The sequence below is a fragment of the Capra hircus genome, chromosome 14 (assembly GCF_001704415.2).
Source record: "Capra hircus breed San Clemente chromosome 14, ASM170441v1, whole genome shotgun sequence".
Classification (NCBI taxonomy): Eukaryota; Metazoa; Chordata; class Mammalia; order Artiodactyla; family Bovidae; genus Capra; species Capra hircus.
The window spans coordinates 4,892,676-4,908,827 of record NC_030821.1 but is presented as its reverse complement, the minus strand read 5'-3'; the positions used below and the strand labels follow the sequence as shown (position 1 = coordinate 4,908,827).

The following is a 16,152-nucleotide window of genomic DNA, read 5'->3' as shown; positions in this document are numbered from 1 at the left end:
ACTAGATATTCAAAGCATCATGTGTGATAACTCAGCCATATCTTCTACTAACATGAGAATAACAGGGCTTGGTTTTGCAGAAGCCAAGATTTTGAAATTTCTCTTTAACAATATAAGAGAATAAATCAATTGGAACTGCCCTTACCTTTGTGAGCTTTTTAAACAATACCTTTTTTTAACATGCATATACTTCCTGATAGATAAAGATGATGAAATAGCGGGCTGAGTGAGTAACACTCATGCACAGGGGCAGAGACGTCTCTATAAAAACCCCGCGAACTGTGGATTCAGTCGTCTATTGCACGTTCAGTGACAGTCAGTTATTCCAGGTCTTCCCTTTGTGATCAGAAGAAGAAAACTAAGTAGAAGACCATGGCAAGTCCTGACTGGGGATATGATGGTGAAAACGGTGAGCATTCTTCTGCTCATGTAGCTCAAATAACGGCTTGTTCCCTTTTCCAGGGAAGGAGATATTGAGCACTGAAAATAACGGTAAAGTCATAGCTTAATGGTTTGAAGTGCCTTTGACTTATACTAGCTTTGCATGCATTCTCAACAGTTGTCCTTTGGGCCATGCTTGTCTACAGAATGTATTCTGCCTCTTTTCTCCTCTCTCCCTCTCAGCCTCTCTCCCTCCCTATGTACAGAGAGGTCTATTGCTAACAGCAAAATATGTATAGTCTGATCCCATAGACTATGAGTATATTAACTCTGTTGACAAAGACTCTGTTTTACAGTGTAGCATAGGAAAGGGGCATTCTCAAACCTTGGATTTCCATTAAGCTAACCAGAATACCATTTCAGATACCTGAATAAATCCTAGCCTAGGAAAATTACATTCCTAAAACCTGGAGTCAAGCATTAGATCAGTTTTGGTTTAATCACGTTTTCCTGGTAGGTCCTGAACACTGGTGCAAGCTGCATCCCATTGCAAATGGAAATAACCAGTCTCCTATCGACATTAAAACCAGTGAAACCAAGCGTGATCCCTCTCTGAAACCTCTCAGTATCTCCTACAATCCAGCCACAGCCAAAGAAATCGTCAACGTGGGACATTCCTTCCATGTAAACTTTGAGGACAGTGATAATAGATCAGGTGAGCCAAACGACCCTCCTGATTTCTGTCTTTGACTTGCTGGGAAATTTAAACAGTAGGGCTTGCAGAACATGGACACCCATGTTCAGTGTTTTGCGCACATGTGTAGCATTGACTGCCATCTACTGAGGTGTCTTGGAAGTCTTTAAAATATTTCCAAGTGTTAAGGATGATTCTGGGGACTCCCAGCTCGCTCTTCTTTCAGCCCTTCTCCTTCTCAATGACTCTATTTCATCTCTTCTGGCTTCCAATGTCTTTATGCTAACTTTACACCCTCTGAATAAACAGTACTTTTTCACAAAATTCTGTGAACCATCATGAATATAAAAACTGAAAAGGCAAATATTTTCTAATTGAGATGAGGTTGGAGGAGCTCATTAGGGAAGAAATACATACGAAGAGTAGATTTATTTTTTGTGGCCAGGAAAATGGCTCCATACCAATGAAGTGCTTCAATTCAGTTGAGTTCAGTCACTCAGTCATGTCCGACTCTTTGCAACCCCATGAATCACAGCATGCCAGGCCTCCCTGTCCATCACCAGCTTGTGAAGGGCTTGGGTACTAGTTAAAAAAAAAAAAAATACTGGTCTTGGGTGTATCTTGCATGGAATCATTCTGTGCATAAGTATTCTTGTCTAGCTTCCCCTTTCCCTATTAGATCATAGTAACTGAATTATCTTCATCTCCCAGAATCTAGCACACTTTCTCGTTCACAGGAAAATTCTCAAAACAGTTTACTGAATAATTTTCTAAATAGCAGTTTCATAAATCAGCTCTACTGTCAAAAGGCAAAATTAGTCATAGCACGTTCCTACAAGGTTCGGAGCCTAAATTTCAGACATCTTGGGGCTATGTCCTTTGTTAATATTGGATTACGTCTGGTACTGTGTGTGTGTTTTAATCACATGGTTGGATAGGTTCTCTAAAGCAAAATCATCCTTCAGTATGAGAATTTTAAAACTGACCCTACCCTCCTGCTGGAACTTTTTTCGTCCCTGGCTTGGAATTCTCAGCAAAGCTCTCAGAATACCCTCTTGTATCTTGATCACTTACAAGATATGTGCAGAGTGATTTGTTACTAAAAATAAATTGCTAGATATCTTAATGCATGCTGTCCATTACTGTCTGTTGAAAGAATGAATGAACTTATAAACTAAAGCAAGTTCAAGGACAGACCTCTCGTCCGATAATTCACTCATCTTCCAATATGTTTTCCTGAAAACAGGAAAAGATAAAATTATAGCCCATGTGCTGGGAACCGCATAAGGCACGCACAATCTTAAGGTGCGGCACACATCTGAGCCCATGATTGTGGGCATGGGGAAAGACCAACAGGATGGGAACTTTGGACTACGGTTTATTTTCATTACTACTCGACCCAATTTAATGCTAATTTGTGATTCAACGCAAAGACAAGCTGGAGCTCATGACTGTAACACTAACAGCACTTTCCTTTTTCTCCTAGTGCTGAAAGGCGGCCCTCTACCTGAGAGCTACAGGCTGCGTCAGTTCCATTTTCACTGGGGCAGCACCGATGACTGTGGCTCTGAGCACTTAGTGGATGGAGCCCCATTTTCTGCAGAGGTAATGCAGCTGAACGAGTGAGAGCAGCTACGCCGAGAGTCCTCCCAGAAGTAGCCCCCTCATAACACGGGGGTGTGTGTTAGTCGCTCAGTCATGTCCAGCGCTTTGTGACCCCGGGGACTGTAGCCCGCCAGGCTCCTCTGTCCATGGGATTCTCCAGGCAAGACTACTGGAGTGGGCAGCCTATCCCTTCTCTAAGGGATCTTCCCCACTCAGGGATCAAACCAGGGTCCCGTGCATTGCAGGCAGATTCTTTACCTGTCTAAACCACCAGGGAAGCGCCCCTTATCACTTAAGACACAATTTCAACAGCTCCAAAGGAATGAGCATTTTGCGGTCTGTAAAGAATTCCTAGGCTCCATTAAACTTAAACAGTGACACATTGTGTTTGGCAATGGAGGACAATTTTTCACGTGAGGGAGGCAGGTGAATTTGCAGTCAAACTCCTGAGCCTCCAATGTGTTTTCATTTCAGAATGTCTCAGAAACTGCTGCCTGACATCAGGCTAACCTCAAGGGGAATTGCTGCTCTCCTCTTAACACTCTGAGCCCCAGAGGGAACACACCATCATTCTCTTCTCATTTAAAGGTTCAAGGGTGCACACACCCGCAGCAGAGGTATAGCCAGGCCGAGGCACTCCATTAAGATTCTACTAAGAGGGCCAGTTTAACCTCAGGAGTCATCACAACGAGTAGCCTCCTCTAGACGAGGGTTTGGGGCTCCCTGGCAGCAGGCCACTACCCTCTGGCCTCTTGACTTGCCTCCACATGGAAGTCTGTGATTCAGTTCAAGATATTCTGCCCGTATATCCACGATAAAATCAAGAAAATGTGCATCAAACTCTCAACAGGGGTATGGAGACTGAAACCAAAAAACTTTTGTTCTTTGTATGCATGACTGTTCAATAAGTTTGTACCGATGCAGACGGGTTGGGTTTTTTGTTTTACTCTTGTAGAATGAATCTGTAATACACAGTTTTGCAACATGCTTTTTTTTTTTTTTTTCATTTACCAATGATCATGGTCATTGTTCCATGTCAGCAGGAATTCCTAAAGTCTGCACGGTATTTCCATGTGTGCATATGTTAGAATTTATTAACTAATTCCTACATAGGAACAATTGCAATGCCTTTCCCATTTCATTCTGTTGTGTTTTTTTTTCTTCACAAAAAAGAATGGGTAATAACTACATTTGTACAAATATCTTACACTGGTGAAAGCAATTGTGTAGGACAGATTTTTGTAAGAGGGATTGTTAGGCACAGACTATGTGTCGTATTCATTTTGATAGAAGAGTTGGGAATAGTATACAAATAAAACTTACTTTATGTTACACTAGAAAGCCAGGCTAGGAACTTTCAGTGGTGCAGAAATCTATTAAATGTTTTGTTTTTTCCTATTTGATTTTTCATAAAATTGAAAGTGGACTGAAATCAAATGGGGTGAAAATCTAAATTAGTAATAGTATTATGTCTGGGGGAGGATATTTGGCTGTATCTAAGCAAGCCGGCAGTTGGTGATGGACAGGGAGGCCTGGCGTGCTGCGGTTCATGGGGTCGCAAATAGTCGGAGACGACTGAGTGACTGAACTGAACTGATCTGAAGAAATCTGAATCAATGAACGTCTTATCTAATTTGAGGCAAAGTGGGTTAATCCATGTTGGAGGTGACAGGCTCTCAGTCACTAAGTTCAGGCTTAGTGAGAGAGGGTAGGAGGGAGGGTGGGAGGGAGACCAGGGGAGTGGTGGGGAGAAAGAGCGGAGACAGAGAGGAGACCTAGTGGGTGGTGGGGAGCGGACGGCTTTGGTATACAGTCATTGAAGCGACCCGGGATCACTTGACATTAGGTGGTCAGAAAAAGACTTTTTCAGGAGTAGCATTTGAGTTCAGCCATAATTCGAGTCAAAATCCTGCCATTTTGACTTGCCATCCCAGAGGAAAATCAGCAGTTATGCCAAGCCTTAGAGCTCTGGACTAAGTGCAAGGCTAACATCTATGCGCTGCGCGGAAGGATGGATGCCAGTAAGTGGAGAAAAGTGAGAAAGGAATAAGGGCTGCAGTGTTCGGTTGAGCAGTTAGAGGGAAGGTGATGCCTTTTGCTAAAGCGGGAAGATGAAACGCGTCTGGAAAAGAGAAAGTCAAGAGTGCTACTTTGGCCGTGTTAAGTTTGAGATGCATGTCAGGCATCCATGTGGAGATGTCAGGAAAGAATCAGGAAGACGTGCACACGGCCTTGGATATACAGGTCTAGAGTTTCACAGAGAACTTAGGCAGGGGCTGTTGGTTTGAAAGGTGTCTGGATCCGCTCAGGAGAACCTGCCCTTGGCCAAGACTCCACACATCTCAGGAGCCCCTTCTCACAAAGTTACCGGGTACCTCAAGCTTAGAAAATTATTGCAGTTTTTGTCTCCAAACTAGTTAGCCGGAAATACTTCATCTTCTCTCACCAAACAGAGAGGTGTCTGTTTTTTCTGTTTTGTTTTGTTTTGTTTTAAGAAGTAATATTGAATAGTTATGATATTGTGGGAAAAAGAAGTTCTACTTACTGGTTCCAGGATTTGCAACGTGCCCACTCTCTTCAACTCTATTTTCTTAAGAAAACCTTTCTTAAGAGTGCAAACATAGCCCTTCCCATGCCCTGGATAAAGGGTCGCACAAGTTTTATCTATCCAAGCCAAGATAATAGCTGTATAGACCCACATGTTAAGGTCTAACTTGCTTTTCCCTTCACCGTGGTATGAATAACTGCTCCATCACCTTGTGCGTTTTAGCTTCATTTAGTTCACTGGAATTCTGCCAAGTACCCCAGCTTTGCTGATGCCGCCTCACAGGCTGATGGTTTGGTGATTGTCGGCGTTTTGATGAAGGTGAGTCCTAGAGAGCCTCGGAGCTCTGCTACAATTATTCCCTTACCAATCAGACCACAAGCTAGGGTGAAATACAGCAGACGGGTGTTGGCGTCTCTCTGCTTTTGAAATGTCTCCTTCTACTAGTGAAAGCGCAGGTGAACAAGCTGGTCTCCCGTATATGTTTGCTTTGCTTGACTTTCCCCTCGTGAAGAGAGAAAGACATTTCAGGCAGAGATGAAATGGGAAGGTGTTGATGGTGGGCTAATTGTTTTATTTTTCAGCTCATCTTTCACTTTTCGTCTAAACTTTCTACATCACAGAGTCAGGAGTTTATCAATTTAATATTCCATCAGGAAAAAAATATGAAGAGGACTTTTGTCCCATAAAGAAAGTTCACTTGATATTTAATATGGAAGATTCAAATCTCCTGTAGGAGAGTCCCTGAAAAGTCCTATAGGGAAGTTACTCTTAAATGGAGTATATTTGGGTGACTAACTTTTGGAATTATAGTAATTCTAGTTAATCTTTACTGAACACTTGTAACATACCATTCATTTGACTGATTAGAATTTTAACTAGAACAGACCAAAGAGGCTTGCTTTTGTATTTTAGTTGTGCTAAATGCCTGTATTTTGACTTGTATATCTTTTCTTCAGTTACTGTGTTTAATTTTTAAAAATTAACTAAATAGGATTTTACTTGCTAACAATTGTTATCTCACACTTTATTTTTTTAATCTCCAGGTGGGTCAGGCCAACCCAAACCTTCAGGAAGTACTTGATGCCCTAAAAACAGTTAAAACTAAGGTAAATAGACTCATTAAGTTAGTTTAAATCAGAGAACAAGAATCTACAGAACCTCAGAAATCATTTAATTGCATATTTGATATGAGGAGTAGGAAGTCCTCAGCAAACCCATCAATCCTGAAAATCAAGGTACTGCTTACACGGTCCTCGTTTCTGAGCTCTCTTATGCAGTGATTTATTTTGGTTTCGATTTTTCATAGTTACCGCTGATCTATTTCAGCAAGATGAAGCCTGTAGAAGCATGGTTTTCATAGCTGTTTCATGCATCGTAACTATGGTGCCCACTGTCAGCTTAGAAAAAGATGGATTGTTCTGATATATTTAACTCTTAACTCTACCGTTTTGATAATAAAGACTTACATCATATATCAGAGATTTGCCATTGTCATTCACACTTTGATAGAACTATCATACCTTTATATAAAATAAATCTAGTTCAGTGTTGAGGCCAAAAAAATTAAACTTTTATAAAGTGAGAAAGTTTAAAGATAAATAAGCACTCAATTCAAGAATGTAAAAAATGATACATGAAAAGAAAGTAGAAGGAAATGATTAAGATGAAGTAAAACATTAATAAAATAAGAAAGAAAATGAATAAATGCAGGTCAAATGTTATCTAATAAAGTGAAAAACTAATTCTTTGGGGAAAAAACAAACCAAAAAAGGACATTTTTGGCAAGGTTGATGATGGGGGGGAAAAATATAAACACAACAAATGATTACAAATAAGGAAATGGGTCATAACCAAAGATGCGTTAGAAGTTTTAAGAGAGAAAAGCTCGATACAGTTGACCCTAGAGCAACATGGGTTTGAACGGCACAGGTCCAGTACCTGTGGATTATCCTTTTGATAAATGCTTGCTCTAGCACCACAGAATTGTCCCTTAAATGAACCTGCTGATGCACACCCACGATTATGAGTGATGACCATAAACTTATGGGCTGGATTTCTAACTGCTCAAGAGGTCAGCACCAATAACCCCTACATGAATGACCAATCAGTAAAGAAATAAGAAAGCCTTTGCTTATGCTTAGCCAAATGAGGAAGGAAGAAGAGAGACCAGTCACAATCCTAGGTGTAGTGTATTTTCTGTCATCTGTCACTTTCACTGTTTATATTCACAAACACGCTGTTGTCGCTGTTTAGTCACTAAGTGGTATCCAATTCTTTGTGACCCCATGGATTGTAGCTGACCAGGCTCCTCCATCCATGGGATTCTTCAGGCAAGAATACTGGAGTGGGTTGCCATGTCCTTCTCCAGGGGATCTTCCCCACCCAGGGATCAAACCTGTGTCTCCTGCATTAATGGGCAGCTGAGCCACCCACAAATATACCAGTCATGAAATACTATACAGTAGAAATATTGATCTAAATTCTTTGCTAAGACCTATCTACCAAATAATATGTATGTCATATATACAATGATGTAAATATTTTACATCAGGGCATGATACATCGCTTATAATTTTCTTTCAGAACAAGAAAGCTCCATTCACAAATTTCAACCCCTCTGTTCTCCTGCCTTCATGCACGGATTACTGGGCCTACTTTGGTTCACTGAACTCACCCTCCTCTTCATGAGAGTGTCACCTGGATCATCTTTAAAGAGACCATCAGTGTGAGCGCGGAACAGGTAGCGTATCAGAGGGGCATGCGGGGGAATCGGAAGTGCAGGGCAGGATATCAGTTCAATTCACACTGAGGGAAATTATTCTTGCCATTCAATTTTGGAGAGTCCCCTTTCAACTGAGAAAGATTTATTAGTGACATCAGGTCTATTAATAGCCAAAAAGTAGAATGTACTTATAAGCACTTTTTTCTTTATGTAGAGATTCAGAATTCCCGCTCTTCTTTTCACCTTAATAAGGGAAAATCCACCCTCTTTGGGGAACTGTGACTCTTGAGTGGCTTACCTTGAACGTTGATGTTGGTTTTTCAGTTTTTTTAAAGCTTAAGCTCTTCAATAGTCACTAAAATATCTCATTAGTTATCATTTATAATTATAATTAAAACTGCCATTGATTGAGCAGCTCTTTTCATCAGGTGCCTTGCATACATTTTGTCAGTCAAGTCTCACAGCAAACCTGCAGTGTGACCTGTTGGTATAAGAGCTAACACTTCTTTAGCATATACTACATGCCAAACGCCATTCTAAGACCCTTATCTCTGTTGAGCCATTTAGCCTTCACCAAAACACAGTGAAATAATACCATATGGAAACTGAGGTTCCAAGCAAGGAAGTCTCTTACTCAAGTGTGCGAAAGCTGGAATGCTAATCCAGTCAGTCATTGATAATTGAAGCCAAATGCTTGGTGCAAAGACATGTGCAAGAACCGTTGGCTTCTTCCCTTTCCATCAGTGAAACTCACATTGCAGTCTTCAACCTGATTTTCTACATAACAGTGCATCAATCATATTAGAAAAAAAAAACAGTGTTCTGTGTGACATCAAGAGCTATTGCTTCTCTAAACATGTTATCCTTCCCCCAAGCTGGCGCAGTTCCGCAGTCTGCTAGCAAATGCTGAAGGCGATCAAGAAGTCTGCATCAAGCAGAACTACCGACCACCCCAGCCTCTGAAGGGCAGGACAGTGAGAGCTTCATTCTGACGGGCCCTAGAGGAAGCTCACCTTCCCTCAAGAAGCACAGCTCTGCTTCTGACATAATCCAACAAAACAAGCTTTAAGAAACACATTTATTTCAATACTAGCAAGACAGCCTGCTTGCGAATTTACTCTGCAGAACGCAAAATCTTTTTCTTCTTTATGTTGAACTCAAACAGTAATCTGTAAGTTCACTAAACTTGTGTTTAAATTCAATCTGTTGCATTGACTTCCTTATCACTGCAATTAAGGCATACTTGATTTCTTCAAGACTTTATCCCTCCCCATTTTATTCAGTTTGATTGGACCAAAAATAATTTTATCCCTTTCTTCTTGTCTATTACGTACTATACTTTTAAATGGCATTAGGTTCTACTCCATTTACATTCAAGAATCTTAAATGCTTTCATTTGCAACATTATTCTGATGCAATATCAGGTCTATTACTCAAATATAATGACCTAAGAGCAGCTTGAGATGCAATGTTAAGAATTCATTTGCTTACGCTTGAAGACAAATATGCAGCTAAAATGACAACTGGATTTTATATTATGGTCAAATAAATGGCCCAACATTGCTACCGTTTGTGTGCTCTGTTATAAAAACGATGCATCTCATTTAAGAACTGACACTTCTGGTTATTCCTCCACCCAATAGCAAGGCCAATGGGGTTGTTCCATTATTACAACTAGTTAGCTTATATGAAGAATCTGTATGTCAGATTTGGAAGAAAAATCACCTGTGAGTTATTTTTAAAAATAATGAAGGAATCACTTGACTTAGAATCATACAGAAACATCACATAATCTTTTAGTCTGGTGTGTACTTAACCTGAAGTCGGTTCTTTCTGAAGCCATATCTACACTCAGAATTCTACAAATCTTGTGTCCAGCATTTAGTTTTGTGTTTTCTTTACTTTCTCTTCCCTGAGAAATCATAATGGCGATCAAAACCCACATCCATTCCCATGTTCAAGTCTTGTCTGATGTCACAGAATCAGTCAAAACTTCTCACAATTGTAATCATGGTTAAAAAGACAGACAAACCAGATTCTTTATTGCTCTGGGGCAATAAAGATCCTAGGAGACATCTTTGTACCTAAAAATCCTAGGAGACATCTTTGGAAATTTTTATTTGGAGCCCAGAATTTAAGTGAATCTTTATTAAAAATGGAAGGGCCAAGGAGCACTTCATTTATCTCAGCCCCCATAAGCATTCTAAAGAATTACATACTTTCTTTGCAAACCTACTCTGACTGTGGGTGTTAATATATATTTGCCAGATATTGAGAAGGCCTGAAACAGGCTTGATAAAATTTTCATCTAAAGTTATCAAAGGTCATCATGAGGGCCAAAGAAAGAGTATGATTTTAAGAAATACCTTTGCAAAAGAGGCTCAGGACCTACAACACTTGAACGTATTTTCTGAAAATAAATTGAACAATTTAAAAATAAATCTCATGGCAAGAATAAGAAAGGACCTGACTTGATGACTCATATTTTTTTTTTAAAGAAAGTAAAAAATGGGTTCCAGGATTTAAATACGTCTGTAAGTCTTAGCACGGAAAGGGCAAAGAAGTGACAGAAGATATATGATGGTCATCAAACCTTATCCCTTAGCTAAATGCCAGTTGGAAAGCGTGGTTCCCAGTTACTTGGCTTCTGCCAGAATTTCACACATTTGGCAGAACGCGCGAGGTGCATTATGGGAGCGGCCCACGTTTCTCTGAAGTAGCCGAGAAAAGCAGCTGCTGAGAGGAGGCATGTGGACGAGACATCGGATCAGCTAAGCAGGCAGCTCGGGTGCTCCTTTGACTCACGTTCCTGTGTTGCGCCCTCTCCCTTTGTTGCCAACTTAGGTGGAGGATTTGAACGTCCTGCAAGGACTCTCCGTCTCTTCCGCCATGTTTGGCCGCTGACTTTCTTTATGCCAAATCTGCGGGGCTTCTAACCATCCAGAATAACAATGGCGGCTGATGGGCTCAGCAGGAGGTTCAAAGTAGAAAGGTGCTTCTACTCCCTGGTGTCTTTTGTCTTAGGACCCCCCTCTTCATAAACATCACGCTGAGCTTTAATGAAACCCTTTAGGTAAAATGAGTCCAGCTACCTCCAGCTGCTTTCTAAGTTACTCATTTCCATAAGCTTCAGCAAAACAACTCTGAAAGCATTCAATTCATCAAAGAGAATTAGGGCAAAGGAAGGGAAGGGGGGAAATGTTGAAAGACTTAATTTCGTGACAGAACTCAAGGGAGATAATTGTCCTTTCTTGTAATTCTGATTGTTCTGTATTACTGGTTCTTCCCCCTGTTGTGATCGTGGATTCCTATAAATATGTGAGTAAAGCTATGAAACATCTCCCCACCTGGCCACAAAATGAAAAGAATCCTATATATGTGAAATCTGACATAGATTTCTAGACTATTTAGGGATTCATGCCCTTCTTTGGTTCCTCATAACAAAGTCAATCCTGGACCCCAGGACGAGATCCTCGCTCTAAACTATAAAGAAGTAACTGAGCTACCACGGACTCCAGGTGTCTTTTTATCTCACTTCTTAACATTTATTTTTGCCTTTGTGCCTCATTTTTTATAGCAGGTCCTTAGAAGAACAGTGTATTTCCAGTATAGCTCATGAATTATCCCTTTGCTGTTTTTTCTGTTTTCCAAATATTATTTTGAGTTGGTATGAGGTCCCATTGTAAAAGGGATGAAAAATAAAATTAAATTTAAAAAAAAGATAATCCAAACCTCTGTGAATTTGTTCATTTATTTGTGGCCAGACTAACCAAGAATTACAATGAGAGTAAAAAGGCTTAGAAGGAAAAAGTCTTTTGAGGAAGAGATCATCAGATAATAATGGGTTCAAATCACTCTGTAAGTCATTGACCCTCTTTGTATCTAAGACCAGGAAAGCATAAGGAAATACTTACCTTCTGAACATTATCTTCATGATTATCTATAAATACCAAATACTTAGTTACCTACTGTTTTCTATGAGTCATTGTACTAGGATTCCCTTGTTACTGTTAGATTTGGCAATTTTAAATTTCACAAGGTAGACAAAGAGAAAGACAGGCATAGATGAACATGAAAAGCTGCATTTATTCCAGGACTGCTCCGTTTGACATAATGGAAACATGGATGTGGATATGTAACCTACTGCAAGAAAATAGTGGATTTTATGTTCCTAGGCTTCTAAAGCTAAGGGGGAAATGTATAAAATAAAAAAGATCTTAATAGAAAGGTAACATACTTGAAAGAAGTTAGGAGAAATGGCCTCACGTATTTCTGCTTACAAATACCACTTTTAACAGAGAAGTAATTCATAGGAATAACCTAGAGTCTTAAAGATATGTGCATACCCTCATTTTGAATCTTTACAAGTATCTTTAGTATCTTTATCCTAAAAGGAAACCCATGGACAAAGGGTAATGTTTGCAAGCATTAGAATGCTCAGAGCCCAAGTGCACTCACTAGAGGTTTCTCCGAAAGGCATGTAGGCTAATCCCCTTACTATGAGAAGGTAGAAATAGCAATTATGTCAGAGAGGAATAGCGTTTAAGTGGCCTTATTCTTTCCCCTCAAAGACTAGAGAATATAATTTCCCCAAACCATCAGCAAATATTTTAATACCCTTTTAGAAGCAGATACAAGCCAAGCTATTTGGATGTGTTATTTTCCATCATGTTATTAAATCACCCAAACTGCCAGCAAAAACAAACAAGCATACCATGCAGGAATAATGTTTAGTTACTCATAAAAAATTAGAAAATTAGTTACTTTGGTGTATCTCACTCATACACCATAATAAACCTGAGATGGATTAGATTTTTCAATGAAATAATATGCTATAAAAATAAGCAAATATTTAAATATATGGTAGGAGAAGAACTTTTTCTCAAATACCAAAGGCATACACTGAGAAATAACCTAAATATGTAGGTCAAACAACAATAACAAAAAAATATTTAATGAAAAGGAAAGTGGTAACTGGAGGAAAGTTTTCAATAGAAATGCCAGCCACAGGAACAAGGCCTTTGATATAGAAAGGGTTTTCATTATTTGCCAACATGAAAATCGAATTCCTAGGAGAAACTAGCAAGAAGATAAAAATAGGCAACTCCATAAAGAAGACAATAATTGACAAATATGTAAAAACATGTTCAATCTTAATCATCAAAGAAGTATAGCTTTAACAATGTTCTCTGATTCTTTGCATATAATATTGGTAAATATTTTTAAAATAATACACAAAGTTGTCAGTGATGTAAAGAAATAAGATCTGCCATACACTGCTGGAAAAAGCAGTCAGTCCATTCATGAATAATGAAAAAGTTGTATTCCAGAGGAAATTTTATTACCAAAAATTAAGTAAACTCTAGGTTCAGTGTAGGAAAGGAAATTTAAATTGTAGAATTCTAGACTTGCTGTAATGTGATTATTACACATTATCTATTACTCTGGTTTCAAAGACTATGAAATTTTTATTTTTTTTACATTTATGATTTCTCAAATTTATATTGTCGTTTGAGATCAAGGTTCGAATGCTCTCCTCCAGTTGCCTGTCTGATGTCTCCACTTTAGTTCAATTGGTAAAGAATCCGCCTGCAATGTGGGAGACCTGGGTTCAATCCCTGGGTTGGGAGGATCCCCTGGAGAAGGGGAAGGTTACCCACTCCAGTATTCCAGCCTGGAAAATTCCAAGGACTGTATAGTCCATGGGTGGCAAAGAATTGGACACGACTGAGTGACTTTCACTGTCCATTTCTGTCTCCACGTAGTTGTCACAAGGACATCTCAACCTGTTCAAAACACAACTCTTGGAGCCCCCCCACCCCGGACCTGGGGCCCACCAGCCCCAGTGGGGCCTGCACTGACAGACAGAGGGATTTGCTTGTAGCCCAGGGACCAACTGCACAGTTGTTGGTGGTGCTGTTTAGTTGTTAAGTCATGTCCAATTGTTTTGCAACCCCATGGACTGCAGCCTACCAGGCACCTTTGTGCATGGGACTTCCCAGGCAAAAACACGGGTGTGGGTTTCCATTTCCTTCTCCAGGGGCTCTTTCCAATCCAGGGGTCTAACCTGCATCTCCTGCTTTGGCAGGAGGATTCTTGCCACTGAGCCTCCAGCACGGTGGAAAAGGTCAAACGTGGCCTGACTAACTGATGCCACCTCTGCGCTTGAAGTGATTCCTTTGGTTCCAACATTTCAAACACTATAACCCTCTATGTCTATTCCAAAAAGCTAGTAAACAGAAACCTCACCAGAATGGAGTCCTGAGACCAGAATAGGGTGCTCTTGCGTCCTGTGACCACAGCAGAGCCCAGCAAGAAGTGGAGCCAAAGATCTACCTTCCCTGACGAGGACCCGGTCAGTGGAGAGCAGTGGGTTCTGTTTCCTGGAGCCTAACTTCCTTCCCCTCCCCGTAAAAGCCTTCTTCCCTTGTCATCCGGTGGGGGGGTGCGGGGGGGACTTGAACATGGTTCGCCAAGGCTGCAGACCCCGAGTTGCAATTCTTTGCTGATCTTAAATAAACTTTTGTTTTCTTTTTTTCGTAGGGAAGTAGCTGGCAGTCTCTTTGAATTAGGTCAACATTCAGAAAAGATGCCCATAGGTATTTGGGCTCAAGAGCAAACAGGTAGGACCCCCATCATTGAGCCGACTGAGCTCACTGCCTGGCTCGTTAACCCTGGAGCCTGGAGGTTTGCTGTCTCCTGGGTCCAAGCTTACACCATTCCTGTATTTGAAGTTCTTCAAGCTTTATCCAGAATCTGTTTCAAGGTTTCATCCTTTCCGGTTAAGACTTTGTTCTATTTGTGATAACTCATCCGGCACTTTGTCTGATTTTTATATAAGACTGTTTCAAGGGCAACTGTGCTGGTTAAGCCCTCAGCCCACTCCTTTGAAATAGGGGCTATTCTATGGAAACTGGCTGAAAAGCCTTTGGCTTGGCTCCTAGAAAACCAAGTTGTTCCCTTAGAACTGACTGGTTTTAGGTCTGCAGGCTGTTAGAATTGTAAGCTGTTTGGATTGAGTTGTTTGAGCTCTAAGCTATCTGAGTTGTTGAAGATTTTGAAAATACCTATTTTCCTTGAGAAACAAACAAGAAAAAAAACCTCTGAGAAATGGAATTGCAGTTTTGAAGGTGCACCCCCTCCCACAGAAAGTCCAGTGGGTTTTATGTTTAAAAACTGATGCCCTTTCGTGTGTGCGTTTCTAGCTAAGTGGACGTATCCGACCAAAGACAATTTAGAATACCAATGGCCACAACGGGGAACTTTGGAAATCCCAGGCTTGCATTCCTTAAAGCTAAATTGGACAACAATAGTGTTAAAATTTCCAGAACTGAACAGGATGTTTATTTTGATTGGTATTTGGAGCTGTCCAAACATTGTCGGGAGCCTAAATTTGCCTCTCTGCAAAATGAGATTCTAAGGGTGACCGAGGCGAACACGCTGTTAGAGAGTGATAAAATGGCTCCCACTGCCTCCCGCCGGCCCTTCTCTGTGACTGCCGTGTCTCAGGCTCGCTGGTGGTGCCACCGTCTCTCCCTCTGGTCCTCGAGCTCAGGCGCCAGTCTAGCAGCCAGCATCGTCTGCCTCCTTGCCATCTGCTGCCTACACCTCTTCTGTACATCGTTTCCCTATACTAATTCTCTCATCCAACTTACCCTTCTCTCTGAAACTCTCCCTACTCCCTTTTTCTCTAAACTTATCAGAGCCTATCCTGTTTAAAATTAAGCCTTCTGAGGATCCAGAGGTTAAACCTTTAATTTTTTATATTCCCCAGACTGAAGCAACATTCACAGCTCACCTCCATTCAAGAGTCAAAAACATCCCTCCAAACCTCTCCCCAGAATTAATCTATGAGTAAAGGAGTTCTTCAAGGCGTAAAGTCCATAACAGCAGATTACAAGGCACAGGATCATGTTAGTCCTTGTACCAGTCTGTGTAATGCTCCCATTTCATCACTGAGAAGACCTGAGGGTCAAGGGTGGGAGTTTGTCCAGAACCTCTGAGCAGCAAATTGCATTTCCATTCCTTGATACCCTGTGATCCCTAAGCCCCATTCTGCTACCGACATCCTTTCCCATTGGAAATAAAATTTTTACTGTAACTGATTTAAGCAGTGCATTCTTTGATATTCTAGTTCATGAAGCTTGCCAACACTTTTTTTTTTTTTTTTTTGCCTTCTCTTGGAAGAAAAACAATTCACCT

At 40.6% G+C, this 16,152-nt stretch overlaps 1 pseudogene across 1 annotated transcript; it reads left to right on the top strand.

The window, feature by feature from the left end:
- Window positions 278–10,185, top strand: LOC108637506 (annotated as a pseudogene). Its single transcript, XR_001919115.1, has 7 exons — window positions 278–409; window positions 899–1,096; window positions 2,562–2,680; window positions 5,451–5,546; window positions 6,272–6,334; window positions 7,812–7,968; window positions 8,826–10,185. The product of XR_001919115.1 is annotated as a carbonic anhydrase 1-like (transcript).